The sequence below is a fragment of the Bufo gargarizans genome, chromosome 8 (assembly GCF_014858855.1).
Source record: "Bufo gargarizans isolate SCDJY-AF-19 chromosome 8, ASM1485885v1, whole genome shotgun sequence".
In the NCBI taxonomy this organism is placed as follows: Eukaryota; Metazoa; Chordata; class Amphibia; order Anura; family Bufonidae; genus Bufo; species Bufo gargarizans.
Window position 1 is genome coordinate 174,990,600 of NC_058087.1, and position 17,354 is coordinate 175,007,953.

A 17,354-nucleotide genomic window follows, 5' to 3' on the forward strand; every position below is an offset into this window, starting at 1 on the left:
CAGAACTGTACACAGTACTCCATGTGTGGTCTGACTAATGATTTGTAAAGTGGTAGGACTATGTTCTCATCACGGGCATCTATGCCCCTTTTGATGCAACCCATTATCTTATTGGCCTTGGCAGCAGCTGCCTGACACTGTTTTTTGCAGCTTAGTTTGCTGTTTATTAAAATTCCTAGATCCTTTTCCATGTCAGTGTTACCGAGTGTTTTACCATTTAGTATGTACGGGTGACTTGCATTATTCCTTCCCATGTGCATAACTTTACATTTGTCAGTGTTAAACCTCATCTGCCACTTATCTGCCCAAGCCTCCAATCTATCCAGATCCCTCTGTAGTAGTATACTGTCCTCTTCAGTGTTAATTACTTTACACAGTTTAGTGTCATCTGCGAAAATTGATATTTTACTATGCAAGCCTTCTACAAGATCATTAATAAATATATTGAAGAGAATAGGGCCCAATACTGACCCCTGAGGTACTCCACTAGTGACAGTGACCCAATCTGAGTATGTACCGTTAATAACCACCCTCTGTTTTCTATCATTGAGCCAGTTACTTACCCACATACAGACGTTTTCTCCCAGTCCGAGCATTCTCATTTTATATACTAACCTTTTATGTGGTACAGTGTCAAATGCTTTGGAGAAGTCCAGATACACGACATCCATTGATTCGCCGCTGTCAAGTCTAGAACTTACCTCCTCATAGAAACTGATTAAATTAGTTTGACATGACCGATCCCTCACGAAGCCATGCTGATATGGCGTTATTTGCTTATTTCCGTTAAGATGCTCTAACATAGCATCTCTCAGAAAACCTTCAAACAGTTTACCCACAACAGATGTTAAACTTACCGGCCTATAGTTTCCAGGCTCTGTTTTTGGACCCTTTTTGAATATTGGCACCACATTTGCCATGCGCCAATCCTGTGGGACATTCCCTGTCAGTATAGAATCTGCAAATATCAGAAATAAGGGTCTGGCTATGACATTACTTAATTCCCTTAGGATACGGGGGTGTATGCCATCCGGTCCTGGCGATTTGTCTATTTTAATCTTTTTAAGTCGCTGTTGTACTTCTTCCTGGGTCAGACAGGACACTTTAATGGGGAATTTATTTCAACATTCAGCATTTCATCTGACAGTTTATTTTCCTCAGTGAATACATTGGAGAAAAAAATATTTAATAGCTTTGCTTTCTCCTCGTCGCTCTCTGCGACTCCCCCCTCATTACTCTTTAAAGGGCCGACACCTTCAGATTTATACTTTTTAACATTTATATAATTGAAGAACATTTTAGGGTTAGTTTTACTCTCATTGGCAATTAATCTCTCGGTCTCTAGTTTGGCCGCTTTTATTTGTTTTTTACATGTTCTATTTTTTTCCTATAGTTTTTCAGTGCTTCCGTGCTCCCCTCCTGTTTTAGTGATTTATATGCTTTCTTCTTGTCATTTATTGCTTTCTTTACAGTTCTGTTTATCCACATTGGTTTCTTTTTGTTCCTTAACCTTTTATTCCCATACGGTATGTACCTCTCACAATGAGATTTTAGGATGCTTTTAAAGATATCCCATTTTGTGGCTGTATTTTTATTTGTGAGGACTTTATCCCATTTAGTTAGGCCTATGGCCTCTCTTAGTTGGCTAAATTTAGCTTTTTTGAAGTTTGGTATTTTTGTTCCTCCCTGTAGAAACGCTCTTTTGAATGATAATTGGAAGGTTATTACTTTATGGTCACTATTTCCCAGGTGTCCCCCAACCTGCACGTCTGTTGTTCTGTCAGGCCTATTGGTTAATACTAAGTCCAGTATGGCCGTCCCTCTAGTCGGGTCCTGAACCAGTTGGGAGAGGTAATTGTCTTTGGTTATTGCCAAGAACCTGTTTCCTTTATGAGATATACAAGTTTCAGTTTCCCAGTCTATATCTGGGTAGTTGAAGTCCCCCATAATAACCACCTCATTATGATTTGCCGCCTTGTCTATCTCATTTAGTAGTAGATTTTCTGTGGACTCTGGTATATTAGGTGGTTCATAGTAAACTCCTATTAGTATTTATTATTGATTTTAGCTCCATGTATCTCTACCCACAGTGACTCCACATGTTCATGTCCCTCACTTATATCTTCACTGAGTGTGGACTTTAGACAGGACTTTACATAAAGGCAGAACCCTCCCCCTCTCCGGTTTTGACGATCCTTTCCAAACAGACTGTAACCTTGCACATTAACTGCCCAGTCATAGCTATCATCCAGCCATGTCTCAGTTATTCCCACTATGTCACATAATCCTCCTCACACATCACTAATTCCTGTTCACCAGTTTTATTAGTCAGTATTCTGGCATTAGTATACATATATTTGAGAGGTTTATGTATATTTTTTACCCTACACCTTTCCTTCTGAACTGTTCTAGTCCCTCCTTTCATTCCTCCCCCAGTCCCACTACCTTGCCCCCGGTCTCTATCTGCACTATCTTCCCCTCCCATAACATAATTACCCTCCCCCAGTCCCTAGTTTAAACACTCCTCCAACCTTCTAGCCATCTTCTTCCCATACACAGCTGCCCCTTCCCCATTGAGGTGCAGCCCGTCCCTACGATAGAGCCTGTAGCCAATAGAGAAGTCAGCCCAGTTCTCCAGCAACCCAAACCCCTCCGTCCTACACCAGTCACTTGTTAATCTCCCTAATCTCCCGCTGCCTTTCTTGTGTGGCCCGTGGTACAGGTAGTATTTAGGAAAATACTACCTTTGAGGTCCTTGCCCTAAGCTTTTGACCTAAATCCCTGAAATCATTTTTAAGGACTCTCCTCCTACCCCTAACTTTGTCATTGGTTCCGATATGGACCATGACCGCTGGATCTTCTCCAGCCCCTCCCAGTAATCTGTCAACCCGATCTGCGATGTGTCAAACTCTAGCGCCAGGAAGACAGCACACTGTTCAGCGATCACGGTCTTTGTGACAGATTTCCTATCTGTTCCCCTAATAATTGAGTCTCCCACTACCAGCACCTGTCTAGCCTGCCCTGCTCTCCTGGTCCCCTGCTTACCGGAGCTGACATTCCCCTGACTGGCAGAGGAAGTGTCCGGCTGCGGCAGTGCCGTCCCTGGACTGACATCCCTCTCATCTGCCAAACGTGCAAACTTGTTGGGGTGTGTCAGATCAGGACTAGCCTCCCTGGCACTCTTCCCTCTACCCCGCTTTCTAACTGTTACCCAGCTAGCTACCTCACTTTCCTCAGCCTAGTCTCTGTCACCCTCCCCCTCATTTACCCCAAAGAGTGCTTGCTCGGTGAGAAGCAAACTCTTTTGCAAATTGTCCATGCCTCTCAGTGTTGCAACTTGCCCATTTAAAGACTCGATTTGCGATTCCAAACGGGTAATTTGCTCACATCTTAAACAAAGATATACACCCTTGAACGGCTGTTCCAGGACTGCATACATCATGCAAGATGTGCACTGGACTGCGTTGTCAATTGTGCAACACATACTAAATGGGGATTACACCACAAAAGTGAAAAATACAATATAATGTAGTACTAAGAAACTGGCTAATTGCAGTCCCCCACTGAAGTCCCTGAATCTAAAGTCACTTAATCTTAAGTCACACACTTAATCAACCACGCGTCGCGGTCAAACTCGCGTTATATATCTCCTTATATAAATATAAATGCAGCTCACTACACCAGCCAGGTTCCCTCTGGATTCAGTGTAGAATTGTTCCTTATATTGTATTGTCTACATTTCTAAATGTTCCAGGTCACCACCGTGTTCAGTGGATATACAGTAGGTGTGTGTCACGGAAGTCTTTCCTTTCCCTTTTGTATTTTGTTTGGGTTCTGTGTGCTGCATTTCCCTATTGTTTGTATTAGGCATGAAGTAGACTCCTGTTCGTCCTTCCTTTTGGAGGAACAGATAGTCTTGTCCCTGCCATTAGTATCAGGGTCCTATAGGGCTAGATAGGACTCTAGGTATTCATGCATATGAACTCACCTACCTTTGGGGTCTGTTCATACTGGTAGTCAGGATTTTGGTTAGTGTTTTCACTAGGAGGTGTCCATCTTGGGACTCTTATTTCCAGATTCTGGAAGGCATTCTGTACTCGACTGGGGGTACAACTGTCTTTTTCTTTGGCTTTTCATCCTCAGTCGAACGGACAGACGGAGCGCACTAATCAGAGTTTGGAGTTTTACTTGAGATGTTTTGTCTCTGAGAACCAGGAGGAGTGGTCTTCGTCGTCTTTGGCAGAGTTTGCCATAGGAGTCGCCTTTTTTGGGGGGCATATGTATTTCACCCACAGTTTGGAACATTTTTTGGTTCAGATACTTCTGGTATCCCTGAGGAGGAACGTTTTTCATCATTGTCATCTACGTATATGGTGGAAAATTCAAGATAACTTGATGAATATGGGCAACAAGTATAAACGTATGGCTGACAGTAAACGTATGAATAGTCTGGACCTAAGAGTTGGTGATTCTGTGTGGCTGTCCACAAGAAACATTAAGTTGAAGATACCTTCTTTGAAGTTGGATCCAAGGTTTAATGGTCCATATAGGATCACTGCCATTATTAATCCTGTAGCTTTTTGTCTTGAACTTTCTCAGGCCCTGAAAATTCATAATGTGTTTCATAAATCTTTGTTGAATAGATATGTTGAACCTTTGGAGCCGTCTTCCTTGCCACCCGCTCCTGTCATGGTGGACGGCAGTTTGGAATTTCAGATCGACAAGATAATTTACTCTCGAGTTCTCTGTAGAACTCTTCAGTATCTTGTTCACTGGAAGGGTTATTGACCAGAGGAGAGGATGTGGGTACTGGCATCTGATGTGAATGCCAGTCGTTTGGTGGAGGTCACCCGTAGAAGGGGGTTACTGTCACGGACGTAACGAGACATACTGAAGTCCCGTCAGTGGTAGGAGATCTGTGAGACTGGCAACACGTGGTTTGATATGACAGGCTTTCCTTGTGGATCAATAGGTGTCTGGTGTTGTTTCTGGTAATGGCCACACTCCTTGCCTCCAGGTGTTGCTTATGTGGTCATTTAACCTTCCTTATTTATAGTTGTTTCTCTCACTATGCTGTGCGGTTTTTAGCTTTTGTGCCTGTGGATTGTTTGTGGTTGGATCTTGGCTCAGTTCCTGGTGCTTCTATAGCCTCTTTGAAGTTAAGTCTTTCCTTTCCCTTTTGTATTTTGTTTGGGTTATGTGTGTTGCATTTCCTTATTGTTTGTATTAGGCATGAAGTAGACTCCTGTTCGTCCTTCCTTTTGGAGAAACGGGTAGTCTAGTCCCTGCCATTAGTACCAGGGTCCTATAGGGCTACAAAGGACTCTAGATATTCCTGCGTATGAACTCACTTACCTTTGGGGTCTGTTCATACTGGTAGTCAGGATTTTGGTTAGTGTTTTCACTAGGAGGTGTCCATCTTCCTTCCCTAGTTATCAGGCCTGATTCCCTGTTTCCCCCTTACCTCCTATGCTCGGTGTGGAGTTTCCCTCCCACACCAAAGCATGACAGTGTGTTTTTGGTGGAGAATTTGGCTTTTTGCTAACATATTAACATCACTTTAAAGGATGAAACAATACATAAGTCCATCTTGTTTAGCCATATTAGTCTGCAATGTTAATCCAGAAGGAATACGTTTTTCCAACTCCAAACATGGCAATCAGAATAAAGGGCTCCTCTCCAAAGATCTAGCAACCCTGACTTGCAATATTGCTAAACTCAAGAAGAAAGAAAACTGTCAATCATCCGAATGGGTGGAGAGAGTTGGGACCTCATATATATGGGGACTCCTGAGCTTGTTTAGTGTACTGCTAAGCTTGTTCTGGAGCTGCAGAGTAGTGATTTAAAGGGGTTCTCTACTTTGGATATATTGATGACTCTTAATATAGGTCATCTATATCAGATTGGTAAGGACCCAACTGCCAGAACTCCCACCGATCAGATGTTTAAAAAGAGCACATTGCTTATAAAAGCGCTGTGTTCTCTTCTTATTTTACCTGCTCAACTTCAATATTGCAGCAGCAAGCAGGTGAAATTACAGTTCAATCATCCCATTCACTTCAATGGGACAGATCCTCCTATTCACTTGAAGTAGACAGTAGGGAACTGAATAAAAACATGGAAGCTTATCCCTTAATTAAGCTATCCCTGGTGTAGTAAGTACATATTACAGTGGAAGACTATGCACTATGCATACATTGAATTGTATGGGTATGATTGTGCCAGTATATACCACTATGTAACAAAATAATTTTTCTTTTGCTTTACAGAGAGGGTACAGGATGAAATTAAAACACATATTAAACCAGGACAGTTGCCGACAGTAGAAGATAGAAAGAGAATGCCTTATACTGATGCAGTGATACATGAACTACAAAGGTTTGGCAATATTGTTCCACTGAACCTGCCACACACGACTCCAAAAGATGTGTATTTTCGGGGTTACTGCATCCCAAAAGTGAGTTTAGTAAAGAAAATAACCCTATAATAATACCTCCTAACAAGTATGCAATAAATGTTAATGAAATGGACCGCAATTGAGTCCACTGCTATCCCACAGAATATGAAAATGAAATAGTAAACAAAAAAAGAGATAACTGATGATTTATTGTTCACAGGGTACAGAGGTTATTCCATTGCTGACATCAGTTCTGTATGACAAGACTCAATGGGAAACTCCATATCAGTTTAATCCCAATCACTTTTTGGATAAAGATGGGAAATTTGTCCGAAATGATGCATTTATGCCTTTCTCAGCAGGTTTGTAATGACCATGAAATAATTTATTGTACAGTTAACTTTCCCTGACCTCATGACTATATTAACAATGGAAATAATAGGGCACATTTATTAAGACTGGCGTTTTAGGAGCAGGTCTTAATAAAACCCTAAGCTGGTGGTGATTCTGCCGAAATTATGAAGACGTGCAGGCCTTTCCATAATTCGGTGCATCCAGCGTAAGTTCTAAACGTAAGACAGCGTCCAAGCTGTCTTACATAGAGATGGCCTTGCGGTTCGCCCGGCGGTCGTTTCGCGGCAAACTTTACTCGTTCACGGTTCGCCAAACATGTGAACATATGGCGATGTCTGCCGGCGCCATATTCTTTTCCATTGTGCTGAAATTTGACCCATGAAGCATCCATCAGGTGGGACAGGACAGGCAATTGAGACAATTCAGCACATGGACGCACCCCCTACCCTATAAATAAACCCGATCTGGCAGCCATTTTACATTCTATATTTTGCCAGTGTAGGGAGAGGTTGCTGTGTGAAGCAGGGACAGACTGTTAGGGACACCAAACAATAGCTAATAGGGCCACAAAAGTCCTTTTAAGGACTGGTATAGGTGTGCTATCGATAGGTGTGACATACTGAGGGATGTGATATACTTATAATATACTTTCTAACATATAAAGTATATTATAGTGCATTTGTATTGTGCAGAAGTTGTGTGCGGTTCTGCTGTGATACTGCAGCTAGATAGAGGAACAAACACTATTAGAATAACTAATTGCAACTGGTGTGATATACCTGTTGACCATAAAAATAAAAAATGATTGAGGGGTGTGATATACCTATAATATACCTTCTAACATAGAAAGTATATTATAGCGCATTTGCATTGTGCAGCAGTTATGTGCGGTTCTGCTGAGATACCGCAACTAGATATTGGAATAACTAATTGCAACTGGTGTGATATACCTGTTGCCCCCCCAAAAAAATATTACGGGGGGGGGGCGATATATCTGCTTCCACAAAATAATGATTAAGGGGTTTGATATACCTGCTTCTACAAAATACTGCTAGAGGGGTGTGAAACAACGTCTTCCACAAAATATTGATTGAGGACTGCGATACACCGGCTTCCACCAAATATTGATTAAGGGGTTTGATATACCTGCTTCCAGCAAATACCGTATTTTTCGCCCCATAAGACACTGTTTTTCCCCCCCAAAGTTACAGAAAAATGCCCCTGCGTCTTATGGGGCGAATACTAATGAAGCGCTTCTATTTTGGAAGCTCTTTATTAGTACCGGAGGACCGGGAAGCGGTGAAGGATCTGTAATCACCGCTTCCTGGTTCTCGGCTCAGCTGTTTGCTGTTTAGGGCTGCGCACCATGTGACCTCACTGTGCGCAGCCTTTACAGCTGACAGCCAAGAACCAGGAAGAAGAGAGAGAGCACTGATGGTGAGGAGCGGCGGCATCCAGAAGCAGGAGAGGTAAGATTTTTTTATTATTATTATTTGCGCTCATGGCTGACATGGGGGGCATGATGGCTGACATGGGGGCTTTATGGCTGACATGCAGGACTGATGGCTGACATTAGGGGCTGATTGCTGACATGCGGACTGATCTGAGGCATTGGGGGTCTGATCTGAGGTCTGATTAACATTGGGCCTCTGATTGCTGGTCTGACCTGAAGTCTAATGGAAAATATTTTTATCCTCCTCTAAAACGTAGGTGTGTCTTATGGGCAGGTACGTCTTATGGGATGAAAAATACGGAACTCATTAAGGGGTTCTATATAACTTTTTCCCCAAAATACTGATAGAGGGGATTGAAATACCGGCTTCCAACAAATATTGATTGAGGCCTGAGATACCCCAGCTTCCACTATATATTGAATAAGGGGTTTGATATACCTGCTTCCAGCAAATACTCATTAAGTGGTTCTATATACCCTTTTCCACAAAATACTGATAGAGTGGATTGATATACTGGCTTCCACCAAATATTGATTGAGGCCTGCGATACAACAGCTCCCACCTAATATTGATTAAGGGGTTTGATATACCTGCTTCCACAAAATACTGATTGAGGGGTGTGAAACACCGGCATACTGATCGAGGGAATTGATAGACCAGCTTCCACCAAATATAGATTAAGGCCTGCGATACACCGGCTTCCACCAAATATTGATTAAGGGGTTTGATATACTGGCTTCCAGCTAATACTCATTAAGGGGTTCTACAGGGAGTGCAGAATTATTAGGCAAGTTGTATTTTTGAGGATTAATTTTATTATTGAACAACAACCATGTTCTCAATGAACCCAAAAAACTCATTAATATCAAAGCTGAATATTTTTGGAAGTAGTTTTTAGTTTGTTTTTAGTTTTAGCTATTTTAGGGGGATATCTGTGTGTGCAGGTGACTATTACTGTACATAATTATTAGGCAACTTAACAAAAAACAAATATATACCCATTTCAATTATTTATTTTTACCAGTGAAACCAATATAACATCTCAACATTCACAAATATACATTTCTGACATTCAAAAACAAAACAAAAACAAATCAGTGACCAATATAGCCACCTTTCTTTGCACGGACACTCAAAAGCCTGCCATCCATGGATTCTGTCAGTGTTTTGATCTGTTCACCATCAACATTGCGTGCAGCAGCAACCACAGCCTCCCAGACACTGTTCAGAGAGGTGTACTGTTTTCCCTCCTTGTAAATCTCACATTTGATGATGGACCACAGGTTCTCAATGGGGTTCAGATCAGGTGAACAAGGAGGCCATGTCATTAGATTTTCTTCTTTTATACCCTTTCTTGCCAGCCACGTTGTGGAGTACTTGGACGCGTGTGATGGAGCATTGTCCTGCATGAAAATCATGTTTTTCTTACCTTGCAGACTTCTTCCTGTACCACTGCTTGAAGAAGGTGTCTTCCAGAAACTGGCAGTAGGACTGGGAGTTGAGCTTGACTCCATCCTCAACCCAAAAAGGCCCCACAAGCTCATCTTTGATGATACCAGCCCAAACCATTACTCCACCTCCACCTTGCTGGCGTCTGAGTCGGACTGGAGCTCTCTGCCCTTTACCAATCCAGCCATCTGGCCCATCAAGACTCACTCTCATTTCATCAGTCCATAAAACCTTAGAAAAATCAGTCTTGAGATATTTCTTGGCCCAGTCTTGACGTTTCAGCCTGTGTGTCTTGTTCAGTGGTGGTCGTCTTTCAGCCTTTCTTACCTTGGCCATGTCTCTGAGTATTGCACACCTTGTGCTTTTGGGCACTCCAGTGATGTTGCAGCTCTGAAATATGGCCAAACTGGTGGCAAGTGGCATCTTGGCAGCTGCACGCTTGACTTTTCTCAGTTCATGGGCAGTTATTTTGCGCCTTGGTTTTTCCACACGCTTCTTGCGACCCTGTTGACTATTTTGAATGAAACGCTTGATTGTTTGATGATCACGCTTCAGAAGCTTTGCAATTTTAAGAGTGCTGCATCCCTCTGCAAGATTTCTCACTATTTTTAACTTTTCTGAGCCTGTCAAGTCCTTCTTTTGACCCATTTTGCCAAAGGAAAGGAAGTTGCCTAATAATTATGCACACCTGATATAGGGTGTTGATGTCATTAGACCACACCCCTTCTCATTACAGAGATGCACATCACCTAATATGCTTAATTGGTAGTAGGCTTTCGAGCCTATACAGCTTGGAGTAAGACAACATGCATAAAGAGGATGATGTGGTCAAAATACTCATTTGCCTAATAATTCTGCACGTAGTGTATATACCTGTTTCCACAAAATACTGATAGAGGGGATTGATATACCGGCTTCCACCAAATATTGATTGAGACCTGCGATACACCAGCTTCCACCAAATAATGATTAAGGGGTATGATATACCAGCTTCCAGCAAATACTCATTAACGGGTTCTATATACCTTTTTCCACAAAATACTGATAGAAGGGATTGATATACAGTCATGTGAAAAAATTAGGACACCCTTTGAAAGCATGTGGTTTTTTGTAACATTTTTAATAAAAGGTTATTTCATCTCCGTTTCAACAATACAGAGAGATTAAAGTAATCCAACTAAACAAAGAAAACTGAAGAAAAGTCTTTTCAAGATCTTCTGTAAATGTCATTCTACAAAAATGCCTATTCTAACTGAGGAAAAAGATAGGACACCCTCACATGTATTCCCTCTTAAATTGGCTCAGATCTCACACAGGTATATCACACCAGGTGCACATAATTAGTAGATCGTTACTCTGCATGTTGAATGAGGCTTGCCCTATTTAAACCTCAGACATTTAGTTTGGTGTGCTCCTGACTGTTGAAGTGAGAGTGAGCACCATGGTGAGAGCAAAAGAGCTGTCAGAGGACTTCAGAAAAAAGATTGTAGCAGCCTATGAGTCTGGGAAGGGATTTAAAAAGATCTCAAAAGATTTTGAAATCAGCCATTCCACTGTCCGGAAGATAGTCTACAAGTGGAGGGCTTTCAAAACAACTGCCAACATGCCCAGGACTGGTCGCCCCAGCAAGTTCACCCCAAGAGCAGACCGCAAGATGCTAAAAGAGGTCTCCAAAAACCCTAAAGTGTCATCTCGAGAACTACAGCAGGCTCTGGCTACTGTTGATGTAGAAGTACATGCCTCTACAATCAGAAAGAGACTGTACAAGTTTAACTTGCATGGGAGGTGTGCAAGGAGGAAACCTTTGCTTTCCAAGAGAAACATCGAGGCCAGACTGACATTTGCCAGAGATAAAGTTGACAAATACCAGGACTTCTGGAATAATGTTCTTTGGACAGATGAGTCCAAAATTGAATTATTTGGACACAACAGCAGAGGACATGTTTGGCGTAAACCAAACACAGCATTCCAAGAAAAGAACCTCATACCAACTGTGAAGCATGGAGGTGGAAGTGTCATGGTTTGGGGCTGCTTTGCTGCAGCAGGACCTGGTCAGCTCACCATCATAGAATCCACGATGAATTCTACTGTGTATCAGAAGGTGCTTGAAGAACATGTGAGACCATCAGTTAGAAAATTAAAGCTGAAGCGGAACTGGACCATGCAACATGACAATGACCCAAAACATACTAGTAAATCAACCAAAGATTGGCTGAAAAAGAAGAAATGGAGAGTCCTGGAATGGCCAAGTCAAAGTCCAGATTTGAATCCCATTGAGATGCTGTGGGGTGACTTGAAAAGGGCTGTACGTGCAAGAAACCCCTCAAACATCTCACAGCTGAAAAAGTTCTGCATTGAGGAGTGGGGTAAAATTTCCTCAGACCGATGTCGAAGACTGGTAGATGGCTACAAGAACCGTCTCACTGCAGTTATTTCAGCCAAAGGAGGTAACACTCGCTATTAGGGGCAAGGGTGTCCTATCTTTTTCCTCAGTTAGAATAGGCATTTTTGTAGAATGACATTTACAGAAGATCTTGAAAAGACTTTTCTTCAGTTTTCTTTGTTTAGTCGGATTACTTTAATCTCTCTGTATTGTTGAAACGGAGATGAAATAACCTTTTATTAAAAATGTTACAAAAAACCACATGCTTTCAAAGGGTGTCCTAATTTTTTCACATGACTGTACCTGCTTCCACCATATATTGATTGAGGCCTGCGATACAGTAGCTTCCACCAAATATTGATTAAGGGGTTTGATATATCTGCATTCAGCAAATACTCATTAAGGGGTTCTATATATCTGTTTCCACAAAATACTGATAGAGGGGATTGATATACCGGCTTCCACCAAATATTGATTGAGGCCTGCGATACAACAGCTTCCACTAAATATTGATTAAGGGGTTTGATATACCCGCCTCCACCAAATACTCATTAAGGGGTTCTATATACCTGTTTCCACAAAATACTGATAGAGGGGATTGATATACCGGCATCCACCAAATATAGATTGAGGCCTGCGATACACTAGCTTCCACCAAATATTGATTAAAGGATTTTATATACAAGCTTCCACCAAATATTTATTGAGGCCTGCGATATACCTGCTTCCACAAATACTGCTCTTCTATAGGGACTTTGTCACAGGGTCATTTGGAAAATGACAGGCAGAGGAAGCGGCAGGCTGTTCCGCAGGGGTGGTAGGGGTACGGCAGGTGCACCAGGCCAGAGCCTAAGTGGGAAGTTGGAGAAGGTGCGTGCGATTACGTCAAAGGATGCACCAGAGTTGGTTGAGTGGCTTACTCAGCCTTCCGCTTCTGCACCCTCCTCATCCTCTACATCTGCACCTTCCTCACTCTCTGCTGTGTTCACCCCAAAATACACCACCACCACCACCACCACCACCATAGCCCCTGCACTCGAGTCAGAGGAAAAATTTTCCCATCAATTTCCAGACCTTACCGATGCGCAGCCATTCTTGGCATCGGATGAGGAAGAGGAGGGCATCCCAGAGATATACGGCCATGTTTAGCGGCAAGTGAATGTATCTCTGGCACACAGTGTCAGTTCTAAGATACATCTAACCAAAGACATGTGGTCTAACAAACACGGGCAGGGAAGGTAAATAACTTTTTCTGTCCACTGGGTGAATCTTCTGACGGCTGTCAAGCATGCAACCTGTGGTACCCGTGTGGATTTGGTGCTACAGCCACGGATTGCATACAGGCCGGCCTCTTCTTTTCCTCCTCCTACTCCGTCCTCCGTCTCCTCCTCGGCTGACTCCTCCTTTTCCACTGCTACCGCCTCTTCTACTGCACCCTCCAAGCTCCCCAGAACCTATTCGACGTGCCAGGTGAGATGTTGCCATGCTTAGCTCCGGCTGTTTTGCCTGGAAGCCAAGAGCCACACCAGCCCTGCACTGCTTTCAGCTCTGAGGTCACAGGCCAATCAGTGGCTAACCCTGCTCAATTTGACAGTTGGCAAAGTGGTGTGACAACAGTGCCAATCTGCTGAGAATGCTGAAACAGGGCAAAATGACACATGTGCCGTGCATGGTACACGTCCTGAGCTTAGTCGTGCAGCGATTCATTGCCAAATACCCTGTGGTCCAGGATGTCTTACGGCAGGCCAGGAAAATTTTCCTGGCAATTTTAGAAGATCTTACACGGCCATGGCTCATCTTGCTTATGTTCAGCAGCGACACCACCTGTCCATCAGACCTCTGATTGGTGACAGCCCAACGCGCTGGAACTCCACCTTGTATATGCTTGATAGGCTGCTCCAGCAGAAATGTGCCATTAACGACTACCTGTACGAACTCTGCAGCAGGACATGTTCTGGGGAGCTTGTTTTCTTTTCACTGCGCAAGTGGCTGCTTATGCTCGACGCATGCAGACTTCTGCGGCCATTTGATGAGATCACCAAACTGGGCAGTCGCAGCCAGGGCACTATCAGTGACATCGTACCTTACGACTTCTTTCTGGAGCATGCATTGCGTCATGTCATTGATCAAGCCGTCGAGGAGCAGAAGCTGGAAGATGAGGAAGTCACAATGCTAAATGAATTCACGGCTACTCCATCTGAGACAAGTCAGCAGGAGTCTGAAGAGGAGTCAGAGGAGGATGGTGGCTGGGGGAGAAGGAGGAGGAGGAGCAAGAAGAGCAGGCTTTAAACTTCTCTGGGATCCGTGACTGGGTGGGAGGAGAACGAGGACGACATTCTCCTTGGCGATGAGCAGGAGCCAATTTAGTGCAAATGGGGGCCTTCATGCTCCAGTGTTTGAAAAGGGACCCCCGTATAAAAAGCATAATGGTCAAGGACCTGTACTGGGTGGCAACGTACTTAAACCCCCAGTACAAATACAAAATTGCGGACATGTTACCAGCATCACAGAGGGCTGTCAGAATGCAGCATTCCCAGGCCTTGCTGCGAGAGATGCTGCATTCTGCTGCCAGCAGAGGGTGCCAGCAGAGGAATTTCCACCCACAGAGAAATAGGTGCATGTACAAATCCTACCGCACATGCAAGAAGAGGGCAGTTTGATCAGATCATTCTTGCAGCCAACCCCTCGACAGCTGTTCTCCAGATCCAGCCTCAGGAAACGCCTAAACCGTCAGGTGTCCGACTACATCGGGTTAATGGTCAATGTGGACGCTCTGAGAAGCGAGGAACCCCTAGACCATTGGGTGTGCAGGCTTGACCTGTGGCCAGAGCTGGCACAATTTGCCATGGAACTCTTGACTTGCCCCGCGTCCAGTGTCCTGTCCGATAGGACGCTCAGCATGGCAGGGGGGATCGTGACCGATAAGCGCACTGGCATAGCTCACGACAGTGTGGACTACCTCACAGTTCTAAAAATGAATGAGCCATGGATCTCGGAGGAATATAACACCTGTTACCACCACGTTTAATAGAATTTCCTCATGCCAGCCCACACATTTCCACCACCACCCAGAACATAGAATGGTCCTTGTCTTATGTAAATACAGCGGCATAAAAGGCCTTTTCTGTCCGGTGAATGCCTAATGTTTGGGGCCTGTACTCCACTGGCCTGCAGTAAAATTGTTATCCAATGACCGTCTAATATACCTCCAGCCACATAATCACTTGATCTTTTCTGTACGGTGAATGCATAATGTTTGGGGCCTGTACTCCACTGGCCTGCAGTAAAATTGTTAACCAGTGACCGTCTAATATACCTCCAGCCACATAATCACTTGATCTTTTCTGTACGGTGAATGCATAATGTTTGGGGCCTGTACTCCACTGGCCTGCAGTAAAATTGTTATCCAATGTCCGTCTAATATACCTCCAGCCACATAATCACTTGATGTTTTCTGTGCAGTGAATACCTAATTGTTGGGGCCTTGGAGGAATTCAACACCTGTGACGACCACGTGTTATCGAATTTCACCTATTATTATTTGGGGTTTATTCTACAGAGGGGATTTCATTAGCCATGCTATTAATCCAATTTAATATTTTTAGTTCTTTTAAACATATGTATTTGACATGTATTTGTACTGGCCTACAGTAGAATTGTTATGCAATGACCATCTAATATACCTCCAGCCACATAATCACTTGATCTTTTCTGTACGGTGAATGCATAATTTTTGGGGCCTGTGATCTAACTGGTCAACAGTAAAATTGTTATACAGTGACTGCCTAATGTACCTTTTAGTCATTGATCCCCCTCCAGTATGTCACTGTCCATGTTGTGGGACTATTTGTGCACTTCTAGTAAGTATTTGGTGGCTGCAAATATGTCCTGAACGTTTTCCAGGTTCGCCTGCCATTAAGGTGAATGGGGCCCGCCGCAAACTTGATTACATTCGCAAACCGTCTCGGCCGATGTTCGTCGATCAGTAGTCTTACATTTAGACCTTGCTCTAAGCCTAAAACGGGCGTAGAAAATGGTAAATGAGATGGGCCTGCTATTCATGAAGATCAACATCAGCACTGGAGAGCACATTATACCACCCCAACAGAGCCAAATATTACAGTCCATCACAAAATTCTGCCGTCAGAAGCATAAAATACATCCCCAAAAACTTCCACTAAGGCGGCCCCCTGGGCATCTGCCCACCGGGAAATTTCCCTGTAAGGTCTATGGCCAATCTGCCCCTGCCTATAAAACTAATGTTTCTATCTTAAAATGACATGAAGCCCATATGGTTCAGTTATTATATTCTGTTTCTGCAGGAAGAAGAGCTTGTGCTGGGGAAAGCTTAGCCAAGATGGAACTTTTCCTGTTCTTCACTGGACTTCTTCAGGCATTTACTTTCTATCCACCACCAGGAGTTTCCAGAGAAGATTTGAACCTCGTTCCCAGCATTGGATTCACATTGGTCCCCACACCATACAAGACTTGTGCCAAGCTAAACTATTAGTGCATGCAGAACAAGCAAGACAACACAAAATATAATGCTGCTGTTGATTATTGTTATTTTCACAAATTTTAGGGTAAAACAGGTATGTTATTCAATCAAACAATGCACGGCTGTATAATCATGGTGCTGATTACCCAACAAATGTTTGTTCTTTTATTGAGGGATCAACTCTTGTTTGTGGTAATAAAAATGTATAAACAGCGTATGTGCTGCAGGCAAACTGAACCTGTATGGGATCGAACAATAGTATTTCCCATTGTTTCTTCTCATACTAACCAGCCTCCAATTATCTTAATGTACCTTAATCGGAAGTTGTTGTTTAGTTTCAGTGGCATTGATAGGTTTGCTAAAATGCATCTCCACCCAAAAATAAAAACGGAAATATGTAAGATCCCAGCACTCCCTTTGCTTCTTTAAGTAAATTAATACATACCGGTAAATTCATGATACATTGAGGCCCATCCACAAGCATCTATTAACCAATATATGATGATATAAATCAGTTAACAAACGTTTATGGGCAGGTAACAATATACTGTGAAGCAAAATTAAGAAGTGTGTTTCTAGATTGCTTTTCTTGTATAATTCTGTCTTCTGTAGTGTACTCACACTCCATTACATGTACCACAAATACTATACGGCAGGGGTGTACAACCTGCGGCCCGGGGGCCACATGCGGCCCTCGATACCATTCTGTGCGGCCCCCAATCATCTGGTAACAGACAAGTATGTCTATGTCTTGTGACTGCTCCAATGTATTGTTCATGTATTTTCCCATTAAATGGGAGTACTAGAAGTGTAACTAGA

At 43.1% G+C, this 17,354-nt stretch overlaps 1 pseudogene; it reads left to right on the forward strand.

Moving 5' to 3' along the window:
* The window catches only part of LOC122945193, a 57,777-nt pseudogene extending 40,952 nt beyond the window's left edge, over window positions 1-16,825 (forward strand).
* Window positions 16,826-17,354: the final 529 nt, after the last annotated feature.